This window comes from Polypterus senegalus, chromosome 17, assembly GCF_016835505.1.
Source record: "Polypterus senegalus isolate Bchr_013 chromosome 17, ASM1683550v1, whole genome shotgun sequence".
NCBI lineage: Eukaryota > Metazoa > Chordata > Cladistia > Polypteriformes > Polypteridae > Polypterus > Polypterus senegalus.
The window spans coordinates 5,512,438-5,536,120 of NC_053170.1; the positions used below are offsets into that span (position 1 = coordinate 5,512,438).

General features: G+C 42.4%; 1 protein-coding gene across 2 annotated transcripts in view; it reads right to left on the bottom strand.

Annotated features, from left to right (window-relative positions):
• The window catches only part of slc25a39 (solute carrier family 25 member 39), a 55,647-nt gene extending 54,154 nt beyond the window's left edge, over positions 1-1,493 (bottom strand). The window contains exon 1 of one of the 2 annotated variants that reach the window (XM_039740837.1): positions 1,109-1,493. The gene's annotated coding sequence lies outside the window, so the exon portion shown is untranslated. The remainder of the gene's footprint in view (positions 1-1,108) is intronic. The other variant, XM_039740836.1, reaches the window with a different exon arrangement.
• Between the last annotated feature and the right edge of the window lie 22,190 nt (positions 1,494-23,683).

Sequence of the window (23,683 nt, forward strand, 5' to 3'; positions counted from 1 at the left end):
ATTCCGTCCGACTAACTCAAACCAGCTCGAGCACTGAACTGAAATGCAATTTACAGTTGAGGTCCAAAAAGAAGCCACACGCTTGTACTAGAATTTTACAAATAACACGCAAGGTGAAACACTTTTTACATGTGCATCTCTGTGTTTTAGCTCTACGGTATTTAGAGACACATGGCGGCTATGCCGGCAATTCAAATAATCTTTTAAAAAGTTATTGCAAACGGATACAATACGCACGTCCGAATTCATAACCAGGGGATGTTTATTTTAGGAAAATTAACATTTAAAAAATGAACAACACTGATAACTCCAGCTCACAAAAAACAATGAATTTGGTTTTGGAGTTCGGCTAACGTTCATCTTTCCATTAAAATACGGTACGGAGAACATGTTGGGTTCATCCGCTTCCAACTAATCAAGTGAACGTTAGATTCACAAAATGACATCCAGGGAACATTACAGAGTCAAACAACTGAAAATTCTGTAATGCAAGTAAGTTCAAAGACAGTACAGTGTTTCAGAAATATGAATGCGGGCAAAGATGATGTAACCTCGCAGTTGAGCGTGACCGGTGCATTCTATGGCGTTCGGTTGCGGTCTACTGCTTCATCCAACACGTTTTCGTTTTTGCTTAGATATCTTCATTGACAAAGAAAATTTCAATAACCTTGTCATTTATTGGTTTAAAAATACGACCAACAGCAGAAACAGTAACGTATTTAATATTGTCTTAAGGTGCTAATACACTCATAAGTTCACTCGCTAATCTTCGAAAAAAATGTAATACACAAAATTTTCAATCAAACGTTGACAAGCAGCCATGCGGGTCCCCACCACAACCCCAGAACGCGTGCGTTGTTTTCAAGTCTGACAGGGAGAAGGAACTAAATAAAAACAAATTACTAAGAGTGCTAACAAGCGGCTCCGCGTGGACTCGGTCCTCATGTGGCAATGCAGCGTTGGGTTCCCTCGACTCATTTCGAAAAACAACAGCAAGGTGGCTGTAAGCACAAACATACACGGGGAACTGGAGACAGCACAGGAGGTGGACAATGAAAAGGCCACTCTGACGGAGCAGACCTCGGTCCAGACACAAAGGCATTCTTACCTGCCCGCTGGCCCGTTTTAATGAAAGCTGCCTCTTGTGCTCTTCATCGAGCACCCCGACCACAGCGTGCTCAGGAGCCCGGGTCCCAGTACTGTTTTCCCATCTTGTTGCTGATCTCCCGTCTGCCTCCTCAGCTCTGCAATGCAAAACAAGGCGGTGCCGAGCCTAGAGTGCCTGGGCCTGGCCACGCCCATAACAACCCGCCCAAGCAAAAACTATCCCAGAGTTACAGTTGGGATCCCCGTTCTTCTTCTTCTTACTTATTCGTATGGTAGCATTTTTCATCAGATGCCTGTATTAGTAAGTATGTATCAAGTATGTATTATTTATAAGCTTATTAGTTTGCATATATTCTTAACGCGCTTTCCGTTAACGCTTAGCCGCTGCAGTGAGGGCCAACCACCAAATTACCAGGAGTTTCCTGAAGATTTCAGACACGTGACCAGATTTCGTAGGCTTTAAGGTGACCGGTCATGACTTAATGCTCTAAGAGTCCCTTAAAAACTGGTCAAAGACATGACGGGAGGAACAATGAGAAAGGCAGAAACCGGTCCTGGAAGTGGTGCCAGTCCAGCATCGAGCATACGCACCCCTCCTCCTTTAGTTAACGCTAATAATTTAAACTAGCAAATCAACCGACAAAACACAATTCTTTTGGTGCGGAGGAAAACTGGAACAACACCACGTAGGCAAACTATAAGCTTTCACCACCATCGCCACGACCAGACGCAGAAAATAACGACCTGGCTCTTTAATACAACTTAATGCCCGTGAGCATGCGCAGCAGCGTCCTACAGAGGCGGCGCATTTTATTGTCCACATCATTCTCTTTTCTGTTTCCATCTCATTTTCTATTAACTTGCTTTCAATCACAGTGAACTAAGACATAACAAGGTGACACATTGATAAGGGTTTTCATTGTTATAATATTAATATTTTTCATGAGCTTCTGGAAAGTTTTAATTTCCCGTTCTGGACAAATAAAGTCTATCTATCTATCCATCTATCTATCTTACATCAACAACTCCTACCACGTCAACTGGAATGGTCAGTGACAAGTCCACTTCTGACCATCAATGAGGAAGCTACACAAGGGAAAAGCTGTGGGATCAGATGGATTCACTCCTTGAGTTCTTAAGGCCTGTGCCAACCAACTTTATGGTGTCCTCTGTCGCCTGTTCAGTCTGTCACTAAGGCTCTGGAAAGTGCCACTGCTGTGGAAATCATCCTGCAATTTTCCTGTTCCAAAGAAGGCAAGGTGACTTTTCAGCTAATGACTACATCTCACATCATAAAGACCTTTGAGAGGTTGGTCCTGGACTATATGAGTCATCTTGTAGTAGACCACCAGGGCCCACTACAGTTTGCCTGTTGGACAAAGATTGGACTGGATGATGCAATTATCTTTCCAATCCACAAGGCTTATAATCACCTGGACAAAGCTGGTAACATGGTGAGGTTGATGTTCTTTGATTTCTCCAGTGCCTTCAATACTATACAGCCATTCCTGTTAAGGAGTACACTTAGAAATATACAGGTAGATGAGCCTATGGGGTGCTGGATAATGGACTGTCTGTCCAGCTGACCAAAGTTTGTGAGACTTGAGGACTGTGTTTCTGATACATATGTGAGCAACTCTGGTGCACCACAAGGACTAGTCCTGTCTGCCTTCCTCTTCAGTCTGTGCTATAAATAAACAGCAGGTCATGTCACTTGTAGAAATTCTCGGATGATTCTGCACTTATAGAGTGTGTTATACAAAGGAGAGGAGTCAGTTAGAAACATTTGTTTTTTGGTGCAAAGAGAATTATCTGCAATTTCACATCACCAAAACCAGAACTGCTTATTGACTTTCGACACACCAGAGGGCTTCAGTGTCCAGTCACTTTTCAAGGAGTGGATGTAGTGGTGGTCCACTCCTACAAGTGCTTGGGAGTCCACATTAATAAGAGGTTGGACCGGTCTCAGAATACAGTGGAACTGTAGAGGAAAGGACAGAGCAGGCTATTTTTCCTTAAGAAACTTTCTTTAATGTGGGAAGTGACATCCTTCACATTTTCTATAACTCATTGATGACCAGTGCGGTGTGCTGGGCTGGTAATATCACTTCAGGAATGGGCCACTGAATCAACAAGCTAATTAAAAAGACAGGCTCAGTTATGGCACATACTCTGAATCCCATGGAGGTCATAGCAAAGGACAGAGCTAAAACAAAACAGAGTGCCATTATGAACAATGCTGCACATCCCCTCTGTGACACAGCAACACTGAGGACCTTCAGTCAACAAATTATTCAGCAAAAGTGTGTTAAGGAACACGGCTGGGATCCTTTTCACCAACAGCAATATGCCTGTATTGTGTCTCACAGGGACTGGGACCACCAAGTCAGAACTTTTCTTTCTTTTGAATTTTTTGCTTTACACTCATTCAGGTGTGTGCTCAGAATGAAGTGTGTGTGTATTTATTTGAAGACCTTCTGTAAAAAGCCAAATTTTCCCCATGGGTATAACAAAAGTTCTATCTATCTATAATATAGTGCCTTTCACATCTATCTATCTATCTATCTATCTATCTATCTATCTATCTATCTATGGTATTCTGCCTCCTTTATTAAAATTAAGATCTATCTATCTATCTATTTATTATATAGTGCCTTTCACATCTATCTATCTGTTATATAGTGCCTTTCACATCTATCTATCTATCTATCTATCTATCTAATCCTGCCAACTATGCTAAAATATCTTTCTATTTATTATATAGTGCCTTTCACATCTATCTATCTATCTATCTATCTATCTATCTATCTATCTGTCTATCTATTATATAGTGCCTTTCACATCTATCTGTCTATCTATTATATAGTGCCTTTCACATCTATCTGTCTATCTATTATATAGTGCCTTTCACATCCATCTATCTATCTATCTATGGTATTCTGCCTCCTTTATTAAAATTAAGATCTATCTATCTATCTATCTATCTATCTATTAATTATATAGTGCCTTTCACATCTATCTATCTGTTATATAGTGCCTTTCACATCTATCTATCTATCTATCTATTTATTATATAGTGCCTTTCACATCTATCTATCTATCTATGGTATTCTGCCTCCTTTATTAAAATAAGATCTATCTATCTATCTATCTATCTATCTATCTATCTATTTATTATATAGTGCCTTTCACTCTATCTATCTATCTATTATATAGTGCCTTTCACATCTCTCTATCTATCTATCTGTTCTGCCTCCTTTATTAAAATTAAGATCTATCTATCTATTATATAGTGCCTTTTACTCTATCTATCTATCTTTCACATCTATCTATCTATCTATCTATGAGTGAGTCAGTGGTATTTGGCACTGCATTTAGAAGATTCACAGACTGCCGCAAAACACAAATGCCAGTCATTGGAAAAGCGGAGGAAATTGAGATATAAAAGACTTATAAAAGTGTGTCAAAGACTGCGTAGTCGGCTTGAGCCGCCACATCCTGGAGTTCAAGTCCGTTTCCAGGACATTTCTCGGGAGCCCTGAATCCACACTGACAGTACTACAGCCTTAAATTCAGACATGAGCTTGGCAGCCAAAAGGGCGAAAAGTGCATCTCAGAAATCCTACGTGGAAAACACCAAGGGCCGTCGTTTTGTTTCCACAGATGTCTCAGTTGCGCTGCTGCTGGGGGACCAGAAGGAATTATCTGCGCAGTGGAAGGCCATTGAGGACGCAGGGTAACAGAGTCAGCCCGCTTCGGGTTGCTAGGAAACGGCCGCTTTGTGAGGCTCTCTTGTTTACTTGGATGCCACAGTCTGAAGTCGGCATGAAGGCTGGCATGAGAAGGATCATTAGTGGAAAAAGAAAGAGAGAGGGAGAGACTGAGAGAGAGGGAACGCAAAGCCATTTAATGAGACGCTGCTACACCGCCGCTGATCTGCCGTCTCCAAGTAACCTGACTGGCTGGGTGGTGTGCACGGCTAAAAACAACATGTTTGGGGGGTCCAGGTAGTTGTCCATGCCTCAAAACAACTTGAACTGACCCTCAGACACAATCCATCCATCTTTGTACTCTAGGTGGCAGTAATCAGTGCCTAACGGAGAGACGTGAGTAAAAAGAAGAACCGGGATTCCTTGCCTGCTAAACTGGTTCCTGGTTTCTTTAAAGCAGGGGTGTCCAACTCTGGTCAATGTGGGCTGCAGTGGCTGCAGGTTTTCATTCTAACCATCTTCTTAATTAGTAAGACTTTTTGCTGCTGATTAACTTGTTTTGCCTTCATTTTAATTGACATGACGCAGACCCCTTAGTTCAGGGGTGTCCAGCTCCGGTCCTAGTGGGCTGCAGTGGCTGCAGGTTTTCATTCTAACCATCTTCTTAATTAGTAAGACGTTTTTGCAGCTGGTTAGCTTGTTTTGCCTTCATTTTAACGAGAGCCTTGTAAAACACCATATAGAATATCAGGGGTCTTTGACAACAACAATAACAACAAGATTTATTTCTAGAGCACATTTTCATACAAATAACGTAGCTCAAAGTGCTTTACATGATGAAGAAAGAGAAAAAAAGACAAAGTAAGAATTAAAATAAGAGAACACTGATTAACATAGAGTAAAAGTAAGGTCTGATGGCCAGGGAGGACAGAAAAAACAAAAAAAAAAAACTCCAGACAGCTGGAGAAAAAATAAAATCTGCAGGGGGTCCGAGACCATAAGACCACCCAGCCCCCTCTGGGCATTCTACCTAACATAAATGATCAGTCCTCATTGTATTCAGGGTTCTCATGTAAGTATAATTACAACACCACTAACAAAGAATTTTCTACCTGCCAGGTAGGATTCAAACCAATTTAAGACCCTGCCAGAGAGGCCCACCCATTGACTTAAGGCGATTTCTAACAATAGTCTTCAGTCTCTCTTCTCTCACCCACAAACTAGAAGACAAGCCCCACGATGGCCGGTCACGTCACCCTGAAGGTTCTGAAGCACAACATCACTGGAAGTTGGCGTTCATTTCTGGACTAACACCAGAAGCAAATGGTGCGCCACAGCAGAGAGCAAATCCAATGCTTAGCCTGTGAGACGGGCACTGGAGGACATCCCTGGCGGAGATGAGTTTTCTTTTCCAGCTCTTCTTTTACTTTTTTGTGGAAATGAAACAGGGTCCCACCTGGGTCTCTAACCTGAGATACTGCGCCTAATCAAATCATGATATTGGACTGGAGCCGCGTCTCGGGTTTGGGGTGCGAGAAACGTGGTTTCTATTAGAAACTTTGTTATCTCCATCCTCCAAAAGCATAAGATAAAAATGTCCTTTCGCTGCAAACTACATTGGGAAAATAACGTATAAAAAATATCATTTTGGAGTATTACTTTAAATCTCCGGTGGGGCTTAGGAATACCGAAGTACCTGGGACCACCAGGGAAAGCTCGAGGCCTGTGGATGACCGAAGCCACCCCCCGGGGTAGCTGACCCTACTTTGCGAGGCTCCTGCCCAACCTTGCAGTGTCCTGATTCTGGCATTAGTCCTGGGTCCGAAATAAAAGGGGGCACCACCATTCACTTGGGTAGAAAAGAGTCAGGGGGTGGAGGACAACATTCACCTGGAGGAAGAATGGAAGGAAAAGAAAAGGGAAGAAGAGAAAGGATTGCATTGTGTTGAAATAAAAGAAAAAAAAAAACAACAACAACATTTATTTCTAGAGCACATTTTCATACAAACAGTAGCTCAAAGTGCTTTACATAATAAAGAATAGAAAAATAAAAGACACAATAAGAAAACAAAATAAATCAACATTAATTAACATCGAATAAGAGTAAAGTTCAATGGCCGGGGGGACAGAAAAACCAAAAAATCTCCAGATGGCTGGAGAAAAAATAAAATCTGTAGGGATTCCAGACCACGAGACCACCCAGTCCCCTCTGGGCATTCTACCTAACATAAATGAAACAGTCCTCTTTGGATTTAGGGTTCTCACGGAAGGACTTGATGATGATGATGGTCACATAGAGTTCTGCCTTTTAATCCATCCATCATTGTTGGAGCCTCATGAAGCTTTGAGTAGGTGGAGGTGGCGCAGGCCACCACCACAAAGAAACCGGAAAAAGAAACAGAAAAGAGAGTAGGGGTCTCTATCCATCCATCCATCCATTTTCTAACCCGCTGAATCCGAATACAGGGTCATGGGGGTCTGCTGGAGCCAATCCCAGCCAACACAGGGCACAAGGCAGGAACCAATCCCGGGCAGGGTGCCAACCCACCGCAGGACTAGGGGTCTCTAATAACTAATAAAAACTAATAACATCGCTTAAATCCGGGACAGTCTGTGTGTCGTCATATCTGGCGTTTGGGGCTCAACAGCACCCCCTACTGTCCACAACGCACAATGGATACCATCATGAAAAATTCCCCTCCAACCCCTCCAGGAGGCGCAGTCTTGGAGCATTTTTAGCTGCAGGCTTATTCCACCAGGGTGTGCTAAGAAGCGACTATGGGGGTCTTTTCTGCCCACTGATATCAGTCAATTCAATGCTTCCACCTGATGTGGTCACGTTTAACTATTTATCAAAGGATTGGCCGCATATCTGTCCTTCCATCCATCCATCCATTTCCTAACCCGCTGAATCCGAACACAGGATCACGGGGGTCTGCTGGAGCCAATCCCAGCCAACACAGGGCAGGAACCAATCCCGGGCAGGACATATCTGTCCTTAGAGTCTGTATTCTTACTTTGTATGCTTCTGCTGCTGTATGCATTTGAATTTGCTCATGGGCTAAATAAAGTTTATCTAATCTAAATAAGAATTAAACAATTAAATCAAGTAGAAGGAAGAGTGTCCCACTGATCTGTGAAGATTTGGAAAATAAAAATCTGCGGCCAAAATGCACACCAGGACTAGAATGTGAGCCCCAGAAAGGTCTACAGCAGGGGTTCTCGACGTCGGTCCTGGGGACCCCCTGTGGCTGCTGGTTTTTGTTCCAACCAGAGTCCTAATCCGTGACAACACCTGATAACACTGATCTCATTTAATTAGCTGGTATTTTTTTTTTCTTTTATTCTACATTCAGAAAAGCACAGCAGCATGATTTTTACATTTATAAGACGTTTAGAAATATTTCTACTTTTGCTCTAGATTTAAATGCTTAACTCTCTTTTGTTGATTTCATTATACTTTGCCCTTTCTCTGTGCAGTTTTCCCCCTGTGTTGTATCTTAATAATAACAACTTAAAACGAGCAGATCAGACACGCTGGCAAACAACACGGAATAATCAAAGGCTGCAACTACTTTAGAGTCAGACCCACTAATTAGTAAATAATGGGTTAATTAAACAAGTAGAACATCTAGAATAGTAGAATGAAAATCAAGATGAAAATACTGTTAAAAAGAAAAAAAAAATACGTTATTCCTATATAACTGCTTGGTACATTTTAATATATTTTTTTTTAGCAAACTTAGTTTTCTAATTAATATATTGTTCCCTAAACACAGAACTTGGGAAATATCAGTTCACTTAATTAGCCCAGGAATTCAGTTAAAAACCTGCAGCGACGGGGGGTCCCCAGGACAGACGTTGAGAACCACTGGTCTACAGCTTCCTTTACCCATCTAAAGGTGTTTTAGGCCTTGTTCACACGGGCGTTAAAAATCGAGCGTTTTTTTTTACGTTCGTAGCGTCCGGTGAGCGCGGATCAAGCGCCGAGTGTTTTCTACACGTAGGAGTCAATGAGAGTGTTCACACGGGCTTTGGTGACGTGCGTTTGTCCGGCTGCGCGTTTATACGGCATCAAAAAAACGTCGCATGCAGCTTTTTCTTGGCGTTCAAAACCCAACGAACGCAAGGAAACCGCTTCTAGTTCGTTTTCTGCGCGTTTATTTTACGCTTCGGAGGACCGGATATATATAAGTTTACATGTTGTATATGAAAAAATATTAATATTTTTATGTTTTCATATACAACATATATTTTCATATTGCTTATTTTATTTTATTGTCTCGTGTAATTTGTAAACCATGAACCTATTAATTTATGTTCTAATATAATATTTGATAACGATTATGTAGGGGCAATCCATGGCGGGGGCATTTCAGTGCATAACACCGGTGTAAGCGCACACGCGACTACTGTTTCCTTACCTCAAAGTGACAAGTAGTCTCTCTTCGGGGCTAACACCAAGTCGCATATTGGTCGATCGGCGTGCAATGTGGCATTGCACCAGCTGTAGCAGACAATCAAAAGTGGAAACCGACATCCGACAGTAATTAAAAAACTTGCGCGGAAATTTTCGCATTTCTTCATAAAGCACAAAAAACTTCCTTTAACCCAGTGTTTCTCAAATAGTGGGGCGCGCCCCGTGGCTCCGTCAAGGAGGTCGCGTTTGACCTCGGGGAACATGCTTTTTTATTTTTCTTTTAAATTTTTTTTGAATTTAGAATGCACTTTAAATCTTTTCCGTTACATTTAATAAAGCTATTCTTTGTTGTAAATTGGTCCATATTTCTTTCTTTTTTTATTCTCTTATACGTTAATAAGGATACAGTGTTATGCAGAGGTGTACTTATAACAATTTTATAGACAAATGATACTATTTATAGTCGCGCGGGGGGCGCGAGATGTTTTCTTCTTCCTAGGGGGGCATGACAGAAAATAATTGAGAAGCACTGCTTTAACCCGACGTTGTGCAGTCAGAGGATGAACCCAGTAGCGGCGGCGATTTTTTCTCTCCCTACGTCGCCGTATTACGAGTATTTTTAAAACAAGAAGATTAATATCTAACATAGCAAAATGGTCCATATTAAAAGGAGGCACCTCAAATAAAACAAGGGCTTTCATATCCAGTTCCCGACACTGCCTCCACAGGTTAACACACAAACTACAATTTGGGCTGCAGGCTGGCGTTAGACTGAGACAAACGAACGCCGGTGTAGAAGTCAATCGATCGCCACCACAAAATGCAACATAAACGTCTAGGACGTTCAGAGCAAGTTCGTTTATCCAAAAACTTAACGCCCGTGTGAACAAGGCCTTAGCGAATTCGCGAGAAATACAAGAGGATCTGCAAAAATGTATAAAAAATGTCCAACAGAGGGCGTAAGAAATACACTAAATCCACACGATCGAGTTCACGTTAACCAGCAGAACACGGAAAACACCGTCTTCAAAAAGAAATCATTCAATCGCGATTAACGGCTAAAAATGTAGGTTCAAAAAATCGCCTCTCAGTACATCTGTTAAAATCAGAAGTCCGTAGCCTGATTTTCAAATAGTTTTTTTTTTCCCGAGATCGCATCTACTATAAATGTCAGCTACTCTTTCTCTTTTCTTTGGTTTACTTGCCTTCCTCACATTTTAAACCTGAACACACACCAATTCGGTGTATTATTACGGTGCGGGTTCAGCCTTTGCAATTATCTGGTGGGTGCCGTCTCTGATGACGTCATGCCGTGGCTCTCGTCGCACTTCGCATCCAAGGACGCTTTCTCGGTTGTCGCGTGTCGCCGCGCATGCGTCAATGCATCAGGGGTAAGAGGCCGGCTTGTTAAAAAGCCGTAGTTACCACAGCTTTGCCAGATAAATGTGAATCTAACTGTATAATTTTAAAAAAGCAGTTTACAGAGAGTGGAAAAACAGTTGGGAGAGTTGTAGAAAAGGAGGACATTTCTTTCAGGTTAAACCTTTAATAAGAGATAAGGATAAATTGAGTCCTGGAAGGGAAAGGGATGATATTATATATAATACAGTAAGGCTTGGACAGGTTGACCTGAATCAATACTATTTTTGTATTGGCAGGCATGAAAAAGGAAAATGTGAACAATGTGGGATTAAAGAAACATTATAGCATTACTTGGGTTGGTGCAAAAAATATGATTAAAAGTTGATTGAAAACATTGCTTAAAAGGGTCTCTCATTTTGCAATTTAAAATAAATAGCAATTACTATAACTGAAAACAGAAGTCTGTTTAAAGCCTTCATTAAGTATCTTAAAGACTTTCTAGAAGTTTGACAAATTGCAACAAAAATAGGTAATTGATGTTGAAACCTCCACCCAGTAGATGGCAGTATAGATGACCCACGAAATTTGCAGGGGGTTACGTTCCAAGAGCACCCGCGAATTATTAAAAACCACGAATTTTGGAAGTAGTCAATAAAATGCCTATAAATGCCTGTTTTTATTGTTTAAGCCCTAAATATGCCCCCAAAATACTTTACTTTCATTTCAAACTCAGCTTAATACACTACCCTAAAAAAAAAAGAATGTAAAGTTAAACCCGCCTACTGTCCAGTACTGTACTGCTGTGGTCTCCCACAGTGCTAGAATGTAAAATACAGATGTTACCGTTATGTACTGTAATTCATGCAAGCGTGATTTTTTTGGTATAAGTTGGGTAAATATGTAATAATTTAATAAAAATACAGTAAAATGTACGGGTATTTACCAATAATGAATGAGATTGATTGAAGATGATGATGATGATGAATTAGCTGTGCAGTACAATGAAGGTATTTAATGAAGATAATGACTGCACAGCAAAGGTGCAGGGTGTTTGGGCGACATCTTAGGGCTTTAAGAAGAACAAAATGAAAAACACGAGAACGTTCGGTGAAACAAACACGTGGTAAACTGTTATGATACGGGAATGCTGGGCTGCACCCGCTGGAAATGCATCACAGGGCAGCAGCCAATCAGCAACAAGGAGAAATGAATAAAGTTCTCGGATTGGCTACTTTCACCATCCCAAGCCACGTTTTCCTCTCCGGTTGCTTGGTGTTCTCTCTACAGTACAGTATTGCCACGAAAAAAGCCATCAAAAAATGTGCGCTTTCCGCTAACAATTATTAGTTAGGTTCTAAGGAAAAATCTGCAAATGACTGAGTCTGTGAACTCTGAACTGCGACTTCGTGGGGGGTCTACTGTAATGGATTATTGGATTTGATCCCAACCAGCCAATATTCGGAAGAAGAAGAAGAAAAAGAAGGGTTGCCAGAGGGTGCATTTTTTAGGCTAAATTGGACTATTTTTAAAAATAACAGCAAAAATTGTTGATTCGGTGGTCTTGAGCTATTTTTAAAAGTTATGTGTGGCTGCCCAAACAGCAAAACTCGAAATGGGGACTCGGATGTACTCTTGCATTTTGGTCTGTACTTATAATACTCGTATTGTACTGAGGATGACTTATGTTCTCTTCTGTGTATTGTGTTGTATTTACCCCCTATGTTTTTGACACCCACTGCACGCCCAACCTACCCGGAGATGGAGGATCGCAGGAATCGTGGGGTAGAGGGGTCCTTTCATCGGATTGGCTGGCCCAGCGCTGTTTCAGCTGTGCAATGGCCAATAGGGGGAGGCAGCTTGATGGCCGAGGTCTCCAGGGGCCTCATGTATAACGCCGTGCGTAGAACTCGCACTATAACATGGTGTAAGCACAAAAGCGAAATGTGCTTACACACAGAGAAATCCAGATGCAGGAATCTGTGCGTACTCCAACTTCCACGTTCTTTCGTTACATAAATCCCGACCAGCGTGAAAACTAACGCTCGTGCACGCGCATTATGTAACGCCCCAAATCCTCCCAGAATTACACCTATTTGAATATGCAAATCAATATAAATCGCCCTTAAGCGCAGCCTTCTGTGAAAAGACAATGGGAAAAGCACGGGGAAAATATAAGAATTTCAGCGAATACCAAGTGGAGGCAAAGGAAAAACATACTATTTGTTCAAATAAACCGTGGTATAATCAACAAAATGAAGTTGATCGAGTGACATAGCGTGTTGGAGAAACTTGAAAGCTCACATTCACAAAATCGCACAGTGCCGGAAATAAAAAAGAAGTCACATATCAAAGTCGCCGTGGAAAGCCGAGTTGTAAGCCCACCGTCTGAGTGTCATATGAAAGATTATTAGGGTACAGAGAAAAAAGGCACACAGTGGGGAAAAAGCACGAAATGTCAACTTTAATCTCGAATTTTCCACTTTAATCACGTAGTTTATTTTGTCATTTAGTAGAACAATATAAACTTCATCTTAAAATCGTTTAATTAACCAGTTTCTAAAATCACATCGTAATTAAAGTAGCACGTTAAATGCTTTGTTTTGTATTTGATCTTCTATGTGCTCTATGTGTGTGAATCACTACTTGCTTCTTAAACTGGCTCTCTTCCTCCAACTGGACACAGAGTCCATTACATTCGTGATATTACAGCTCTCTGAATAACTAAAATACTGAGATGTATACGTGATGTCATTTTCATGATGATAGGAGCTAAAGCACGTTATTAAACATGTGTTTCATGAGCCTCGTGCTCATGACAAGCATTTATCTTTTGTCGAAATTTGTCGCTGCGTTTTTAGCTGTGTTGTTATTTTCTCTTTCTGTTTTATATTCAATATATATTGGCGTAGCCGCCCTGCAGTCCTTGCTTTTTTTCCCCAAGTAACCGATCGCATACAATCAGCTCTGTAATAGAAGTTAAGCCATCTGTAAGCTTAGCGCCGATTCTTCAAAACGTTTAAGAACATTGAAATATCTTCGTAGTACATGTTTAATTATTCTATCCTTCACGACACTCCCAGTGAAGAATATAGATTATTTAAATGAAGTTAAAGTTTTATGTGTATAATTTAACAAACATATTTTGCTGCATTTCACCTTAAAAATGATATCGTCATCATATGTAAATACGCGCTTTATAAAGTGGCTCAGGTTGTGAGATATTATAACTGTAGTGCAAGTTTACAGTGGGGTGATTGTACTTATAAGTACAAACCGTTCTACAAGGAGCAATTGATTGAGTGCATTTAAAGTTCTTGGGATGAAACTGTTTCTGAACCGCGAGGTCCGTACAGGAAAGGCTTTAAAACATTTTGCAGTGGCAGAGACAGCGTGTGCTTAATGCCGTATACCGATAATTCTCTTTCCGATCAGCTGCTGCTGTGATTCACACTCAGATACAGTGATATAAATACTCTGAGTGGTGCAGTGAGAGTAATATGGAAAAAGATGATCCGCTGTGGCAACTCCTAACGGGAGGAGCTGAAAGAAGAAGAAGAAGGTGCAGTGAGAGTAACAACGCTAAAGCAGTTATGGTATTTGGAATACTATGGCTGTTCCCTGGACCATTATATTGTTACAAGTTAATTACAATCAGATGCATTACACTAATAAACAATATGCGGTTAGTTTCTGTGTATTTATAAAGCCGCGTCATGAAAATAATGAGTAATCACACAGGAACAGTAGCACTGCTTTGACGCTGGGTGCCGCCAGTCTGCAAAACCGAGCGGAGAACTTGCGTACGACAAGCATGAGGTACCGTGGAAAAGTGCGTGGCTTTACGCCAAGTGTAGGTTTTATACATCGCGATTTGAACGTGGAAAAGTTCTTACGCAACATTTCTGTGCGTACGCACCGTTTATACATGAGGCCCCAGGACTCTAAACAAATCCAAATCATCTACTGTTAAATTCTGCTCCGTACTTGTACATTTTTTAATTTTTATACTGTATTGAGGATTTGTTCTGTTCTGTGTATTGTATTGTATTGACCCCCTTCTTTTTGACACCCACTGCATGCCCAACCTACCTGCGAAGGGGTCTCTCTTTGAAACGACATTCCCAAGGTGGTTTCTTCCATTTTTTTCCCTACAAGGGTTTTTTTGGGGAGTCGTTTTCTTGCTTTCTTAGAGAGTCAAGGCTTTGTCAAAAGACAGCCCATTGTGACACTCCTTATGTGATTGTTGGGCTTTACAACAATAAATTGTAAATTGTATTGTATCTACATCCGTTTAGTAGTTCTCCCATGAAAAGTGGACAGACAGATAGAGAGACGTTGGATTTTGTATATTTAGAGACTAGCTGTCTCCCACGAGGACTTTAAAAATCAATTAAAGAAAAAATGTAATAATTTGTATTGAGAAGAATTGATATTGATAGCTTTCGGATCTTTTCCGGCTTTTTATATACAATATTTTTGGTTTTGCTATCAGAGGCGAGGATGTGGCTGTGATCTCTTTGGCAAAAATCTAAAATGTTGGGAAGGTATCTCTGGCCAAGCGGAAGGTTGGTACACTCAGACGTCAAGTGTTGGCACTGCATCTGATCGTGTTCGGCTCTGACGGGAGAGCGCCCCCCGCGTGGGGAGAAGAGCACGTGGCCGTGATATCTCTGCCAATGAGCGGGTACCCACTAAAACACACTTAAGCTCTGATTTCTCTTTTAAAAATGTCAAACGGTACTCCTTAACAATCGGAATTGATAATGTCTGCTGAACAAACAGGTATCACTAGCTAAGTGGAGGCGAGGTGCGCTCCAACACGTGGCGAGAGGTAGAGCGACTCGAACAGAGGCTGGCGTGTGAGTGAGGAGGGTCCCGCCCGCCCATCTCCCTACTCCTGAGGTCCCCCCTCCCTCTCCCCTCAGACGGCAGCCTCTCTGTCAGATTTGTGTCAAGACATTGCTGCCACAAGCCAACTCTGGTACTTAGCACGATGAGAGAAGTCGCAAAATCAACGGGAATGTTCAAGCAAATTCCAGAAAAAAAAATCCGATCTAATTGTGTTAAGTAGCTCTCTCGTGAAAAGTGGACAGACATAAAGACAGAAAGATGTTGGATTTTATATATAGAGATATACAGTGTCAGTCAATGCATATATTTTATTGTGGTTGGTTCGTTGGTTTACACCCAAATAACTTCTATAAAATAAAAGTCTGTTATATGAGATTCTGGTTCTTCTTATACATTTGAGCTGAGCCACCAGCCTTGACATGTCAGTCCATTCTGGTTGTTTTAGAGCACATCTGCTGATTTCTTAGTCATCTCTTAGTCATCCTTTAGTACATTTTGTCATTCACTTGACCTTTATCTCATTTCCTGATATGTCTGCAAAGGTTTCTGATATTTATTAACCCTTTATGTTGTTTCTTTAAGATTAATGCTATGCGACCCTAAAATTATTCTTCCACCGGTCCCAAAAGGGACCTTCACCAACTGAAGTGTACAATTGTCTCAAATGGCTTTGTCTGCTGTAGCGTTAACAGGACTTTTCAATGGAACTAAGGGGCCTTCCCCAAACCCTGCTATTATCCCTCTTCCTCCAAACTTTACAGTAGGCACTCTGCTCACTAGAAGGTGATGCTCTCCTGGCATCCACCCAGATTAGTCCATCATACTACCAGATAGTGAAGGGGAATTCATCACTTTGCACCACTCTGGCCAACATTTGGCGTTATACATAGTGATCTTAGACTCGGCCAAGGAAACCCATGTAGTGAAGTTCCTGATGCACAGTTTGTGTTCTGATGTTGCTTCCAGTGTGAGAGATGCCACAGATCAGATGATTGTCATGACCTTGGGGTTCCTAAGCACAAATGCACTGATGCAGCATGTTGCTGTATCCACCACAAGACGAATCACCTCAAGATCCCAAATTCAGACCCGAGCTCAGCCGTGCAATGGGTGACACCTCAGCAACACACTGGAACGGTGTAAGTTTTGTTTTGCAGTGGCTGGAGTGCCAGTCCTGCCACCAACCCCCAAATTTTCCCTGCAAGTTGGAGGACCTGCTTACAGGGCTGGATGCAGATTAACATCATACCCAGGACTGAGAAATTAAAGGTCCCCAAAAATACCCCAAAATGCCCACTGAAGAAGGAGAAAACCATACACCTTAGCTAGTAACAAAAGGGCAAACAGAAGGTATTTAAAAGTAAAAGATTTATTGATCAACGAGTAAAACAAAGTAATCAACTCAGGCCTCAGTGTATTCAGCGGTGATAACTTTTTGCAGTGCCGTATCTATTGGAACGTATTTTGTAATGCATGTGGTAATACATTTTCATTCCAACAGATGGCACATCACAAACTTTTGTGGTAATGCATTTTATTACCACAAATGTTTGTGGGGTGCAGTCTTTTGGAATGGAAATGGTGTTTTCCTTTATTTCTTTTCCTTTCTTTTTTTTACTTACCTTCGCACATTGTTTGTCTGCTATGTGTGCAGTAGCTTTAGTTTCATGAATTTCCCTTGGGATCAATAAATTATCTATCTATCTATCTATCTATCTATCTATCTATCTATCTATCTATTATATAGTGCCTTTCACTCTATCTATCTATCCATCTATCTATAATATAGTGCCTTTCACATCTATCTATTATATAGTGCCTTTCACTCTATCTATCTATCTATCTATCTATCTATCTATCTATCTATCTATCTATCTATCTATCTATCTATCTATCTATCTATCTATCTATTATATAGTGCCTTTAACTCTATCTATCTATCTATCTATCTATCTATCTATCTATCTATCTATCTATCTATCTATCTATTGTGGAACTGGCCCTGGACACAGATAGGCGGACATCGTTTGTTCACCCAACACACATTTATTTACAGGAAATATTTACAAATAGTATTCAGTGCACATTCCAGTGCCTCCAGCTCCGATCTCCCAAAGTCCAGGCCTCACAGTCTCTAGTGCCTTTCCTGGCCGCCGCCACTCCTCTCTCCGAGCTCCGTCCTCTTCCACCCGACTCTTGCTGATGACGGAAGGGAGGCAGCCCCTTAAATACCAGCCCAGATGGGCTCCAGCTGCTTCCCCGGCAATCCCCCATGGACACGCCCCATGTGGCAGAAGTGCCGGCTGCGCCCCTGGAAGCCCTCCGGGTGTCCCCAGTCCTCTTCCCCCCAGCACTTCTGGGTGTGGCAGAAGTGCTAAGGTCCAGGGTTCTTCAGGCACCCGGGCGCCGCCTGGTGGTGACCACGGGCCCCTACATGGTTGGGCTTCCATGCCCTCTACCCATGGCCCCCAACACAACCAGGGCGGTCGCCCCCTCATGGTCTGGAAGAGGCACAAGTCCTCCTCCGGTCCTCCTGGGTGTCCCCGCTGGGCTCCACCCCCAGCCACATGCCACACTATCTATCTATCTATTATATAGTGCCTTTCACATCTATCTGTCTATCTATTTATGTATCTATCTATCTAGACTGCTGTAACAGGATGCTCCCTCTTCATGAACAGAAATTACAGACACAATGAACAAGCTTCCTCCTACCTGGTTCCTGACTCAAAGACGTTCTTGTTTTGAACGCATTTCTTTTTTTAATATCCAATTTCCAATTTATTTCTTCCATATGGGGCAGGTTTGACTCTTCTCTCATGGCGTACATTCATTCTTTCTCTCCATTCATTTACTTCCAGTCTTCCTTTTACTTCACGCCATCTCCACATTTTTTGTTTTCTGTTTCTTTATTTTTCCCTCACTCTTTATATTTACACCAGACTCATCACCAGCCGACACCATAGGTGAAGAGTGTCAGTTAACGCACCGCGCTCGGCCGGCTATTGATCTCTCAGTAAGACTTCACATGCGTGCTAATCTATAATGGTGTCTTTCATGGTTAAAGGTAAGCACTAAATCATTAAAACCTGTTAAAATCTCTAATCAGTGACATAACGTGTCGCAGTGTACATTTTTCAATTAAACGCTAGCAACTTCTCACACATCTTTTGTTGATTGCTTTTGATTTGCTAATTTGGTTGTGACCTGTTCGCTGTTGGCTTTCTACTGTGACTTTGGCTTTGGTATTCCTCTGTTTTGTTCTTTACAAGTTTGAAGAAACACAAAGAGTTAGGCTCCATTGTGATCCCCGTATAATAGGTGTTGAAAAAATCACAAGCAGATTAAGTTTTTTGTCTTTGCAGACGGGAGTCTATCTTTAAATGACATCCAAGATGGCGGCAGAGCCGTTTTGTCAGTCGGGAGAACAGGAAGAAGTGGGTTTGTGTGGTCGGGAACCGGAAGTGGCGTCATTAGGGACGAGAGGGTCGATCACTGCTTCGGCAAAGGAAGGAAGAGAAAAGGCATTAGGCAGCAGCGCCAACCCTTGGTTGGGAGTGTAATTACATGTCTATGAGCCTTGAAGTTGCCGCGTAAGCACATGTGGGTGACACCGTTTTTGACATCGCTTGTTGCTTTTTTCCCAATCCTTTTAAGGACAAGCCTGTTGTTGTTTTTTTGATTTCCTCTGGATATGCATTATTTTGTTACTTTGGCCCTCTGCTCTTTATTCTTATTTCATTTTCTACTTCTTTGTGTCTTCTTCTTCTTCCCATTTTCAATTTTCTGAGTTCTTCTGAAGCCTCTTTTTCAGAATGACACCCTAACTTTTCCCCTTAGGCACCACGCTGTGTGCCCACTTATAGAATTCTGGGGGGATTCACAGTAAGCGTGGCATCTGCGTGAGTGCCTGCCGTTGTGTGAGAGTTTCTAAAGAGCAGAGTGTGTGTCTCACTGTCTGCACAGACGGCAAACTGACTTTTTAGATTCATATTCGCCGGCAGGTCATGCTGGGCTATCTTTATTTTTTTATGTTTTTATTTTTTTTTTTTTTCTTATTTCCTGCTGCTGGATGAAGCAAAGTCGTGCAGAATTTTCAGTACACTTGCAGAATGAAGAAGTGGTCATGGAGTCCGGTGGATTCCCACAGGTGTTTATCGCAGTTCCTCCACGTTGGAGTCACATCCTTTTTTTGGCAAGTCTTGTACTTCTGAAACACGCCTGTGCTTTATTTATTTATTTTGAATACTTTTAAATATTTACCAGATATGAACAATAAACCTGGTTTGTTAATCCAAATAACAATCCGCTGTTGTGCAACTAAAGAACTTTGACCGCCGTGCTGTGCATTTTCAATCAACATTATAAACTGTCAGAAGACTGTTGTCAATGTTCAGTGGAACCCAAAATGAAAGTGCCAAGAGGAAAGCCTAAATAATATTTAAAAAATAATGAAGGTTTTTATTGAAATATGTAAGGGAGGGATAAAGAGAAGAAACAGAAAAGTATCCAGTGGGCAAGAAAAACAAAATCAAGTTAGTCTGCCTCACTGCCCTCGACTGTACAGCCAGCAGGCTCACTGACTACACCACTTGACTACAAACTGTCTGGGCAGGCTGGGGGGCAGGCACTGGTACCACGCATTGTCGCACCCACCACATGACAACGGCTTGGCAGACACGCAGCCCAGTCCGTCCCTCCAGAAATGTCTGCCTATCTCCTACAGCCAGGTGTTATGCAGGCATCGGCCTGGTCCAGCCACTTGGGTTCTCAACAATGAACCAGATCACCCTCGGGTAATGGTGCCACACGGCCGTAGTGCCGTAACTGACGCTCCCTCACAATGCAGGTCATGTGCCTCATTCAGGTCCCCGTGAGCAACACAAAGTCAAACCAGCGGGACCCAAGGATTCTCCGGAGAGACACACATGAAGGAGTCGAGCCTCAGGTCACAGGATGGCGTCCATGTCTCACAAACAGGAAGCACCAGGACTCTCAAGACTTGGACCTTCGTCCTTGTGCAGATATCAGGAGCGCCACACACCCCTTTCCAGCGACCTCATGACCCCCTACCCCCAATGATCTTTCATTGACTTCACAGGAAGAGTCACCAGAGTCATGAATGTCACTGGCAAAGTAAGTAAGCCTCTCGACGAGGTCGACACTCTCTCTGCAGACAGACACACTGCTGTGCCCAAGAGGTCATTAAAGACCCGGCTCTTGGTTTTTATCAGGACTCCATGAACAGCACAAAGTCAAACCAGCGGTACCTAAGGACCCTCCAAAGAGACACACATGAAGGAGTCGAGTATTCATCTCAGGTCACTGGATAGCGTCCATGTCTCACAAACAAGGAGCACCAGGACTCTCAAGATCTGGACCTTTGTCCTTGTGCAGATATCAGGAGCACCACACACCCCTTTCCAGTGACCTCATGACCCTCATGCTCTCCCAATCCGTCCACTGACTTCATAGGAAGAGTCACCAGAGTCATGAATGTCACTGGCAAAGTAAGTAAACCTCTCAACGAGGTCGACACTCTCTCTGCAGACAGACACACTGCTGTGCCCAAGAGGTCATTAAAGACCCGGCTCTTGGTTTTTATCAGGACTCCATGAACAGCACAAAGTCAAACCAGCGGTACCTAAGGACCCTCCAAAGAGACACACATGAAGGAGTCGAGTATTCATCTCAGGTCACCTGATAGTGTCCATGTCTCACAAACAAGGAGCACCAGGACTCTAAAGACTTGGACCTTTGTCCTTTTGCAGAGACATCAGGAGCAACACACACCCCTTTCCAGTGACCTCATGACCCCCCCCATGCTCTTCCATTGACTTCACAGGAAGAATCACCGGAGTCATGAATGTCACTGCCAAAGTAAGTAAACCTCTCAACGAGGTCGACACTCTCTCCGCAGACAGACACACTGCTGTGCCCAAGAGGTCATTAAAGGCCTGGCCGTTGGTTTTTATCAGGACACTTGCAGGCCCAGACACTCAGACCCCTCACTCAGTCTCTCGAGACCCCCGATCAGAGCCTCCATTGACTCCATGAAGATCACAGCATCATCAGCAAAGTCGAGATCAGTGAGTCTCTATTCACCAACAGATGCCCTACAGCTGCTGTACCCCGCACGACCTTGCCCAACATCCAGTCCATGCAAGCATTGAAGAGAGTTGGAAATGGACAACACTCCTAGGGAAGGAGTGGAGGAGAAAAGATAGGAAAGGAACGATTTGTGCTTGGAGAATTGAAGATGAACCTGACAAGAAGGTATTTGCTTTAATTTAAAAAAACCCAGGTCTGTCTTTGGTCTTGTTATGTCAGGGATTTGGGGTCCTGAGATGCCCCCTATAGGCCATACCTTATGTTAAAAACCCCCCCACTCAGCTGGATCCATAGATCATTGAAATTCATGCAGGAATTCATACAAAAAATATCAGATATTGTTGATCACAACAGAATGGGACTGTTGGGCTCAGGGGCTCAACGACTGGTGGGGGCAACAGAGTGTAATTGCAGATCGCAGTACTTATGAGGTGTAAGAGTTGAATTTGAACCCTGGTCCAATGTGCACCTGGCATGTGTCTGAGTCTCCTTGTATCCTTCTGAGCTTATGCTTAAAAGCTGACGCTATTATTTTATTATTCACTATGATAAAATGTATTTCTTGTCCTTTATATAACCCCTTAAGAGAAGTGCTATATCAGGGACGTTCTTAGGCATACACGAACTACGCATCTGCGTAGGGCCCCGACCGTGAGGGGGGCCCCCAGCCTGGCCCCAACTTACAATTTAATTTTATTTTGTTGTCGGGCTGTGGGCCTGGGGCCTCTGTCATGCCCCTGGCACTGCAGCCATCTGTGCCAGTCCCTCACGTCGTGTGTCAAGATACACTCCTCATCATAAATTTTATCGTTCTTTTCCGGACGTTTTATTAGAACACCTTCCTGAGCTACGGGTTGGCTCTGCCCCTCCGGACTAACGACCCCCATCCAGGGCCTGCACATTTCTGAACTGCGTAGGGCCCACAAACTGCTAGAACGGACCTGGCTATATTTATGGCATAAGCTTTCATTTACAATACTGTTTCCTGTTTTGCACCAAGCTGGATCATAATCTATACTAATAAAAGGCAAAGCCCTTACTCACTGACTCACTCACTGACTCATCACTAATTCTCCAACTTCCCGTGTAGGTAGAAGGCTGACATTTGGCAGGCTCATTCCTTACAGCTTACTTACAAAAGTTAGGCAGGTTTCATTTTGAAATTCTACACGTAACAGTCATAACTGGAACCTATTTTTCTCCATATACTGTAATGGACTTCAGCTCATGGCCGTGGGGAGCGGAGTTGCGTCTGACATCATCACGCCTCCCACGTAATCACGTCAAATGACTGTGAACAGCTACTGCGGAAACAAAGCACGGTGTGAACCGTAAGTTTAAATTAAGTTTATAGACACACTAACGCTGCCGTTTGTCATGCCTACGACGAATGTGGTATTCGAGATACAAGTTTAATGAAAAGACACGAGGTATAAACGAGACTTTGGATCACTTTGTAACGGAGTTAAAATTGCTGTAGCAAGAAACTTTTAAGTGCTGGGTCTTAGCTAACATTAAGTAAACCCGTTGACATCGCGAGATCGCACGAGCACAGCTGAGAAGCTTCGATGCATGTACTCAGAGCGGCTCACGTCAAGTGACTTTGCAGGACTGGAAAAGATTAAATTAAGTTCATAGACACACTACCGCTAAATGTTCCCAGGCAATTTCCACAACTTAATACCAGGAATGCCTGTTGAACATCTTACATTGACGAGTACTGATTTGGGTGGTGAACACTTCAATGAATGAAACCTGTTATCTTTACAACGGTTGACAAACACGGAGTGTAACTTGAACACAACACATCCTCCAAATACAAACCTGATTGAAAGAAATAATGATAATGAAATCCTTGATGACAGCAACACTCATAATGGTCACAAAACTACTACTTTGACTTGACAATCATGTTACGTTATTTTTAAAATGTTTCCTTTTCTTAGCACAAGCACAGCTGAGAAGCTTCGATGCATGTACTCCATAACGCGTTAAAAAAAATAACGCATTTAATCACACTTTGCATTTCAAGCAAAAGGGAACTTTTGTCAGTGCATGATTTCCTGGTACACCGATTACATTGATGAACACATCAGAGCTACAAAAATGTTAGAGTCGGAAT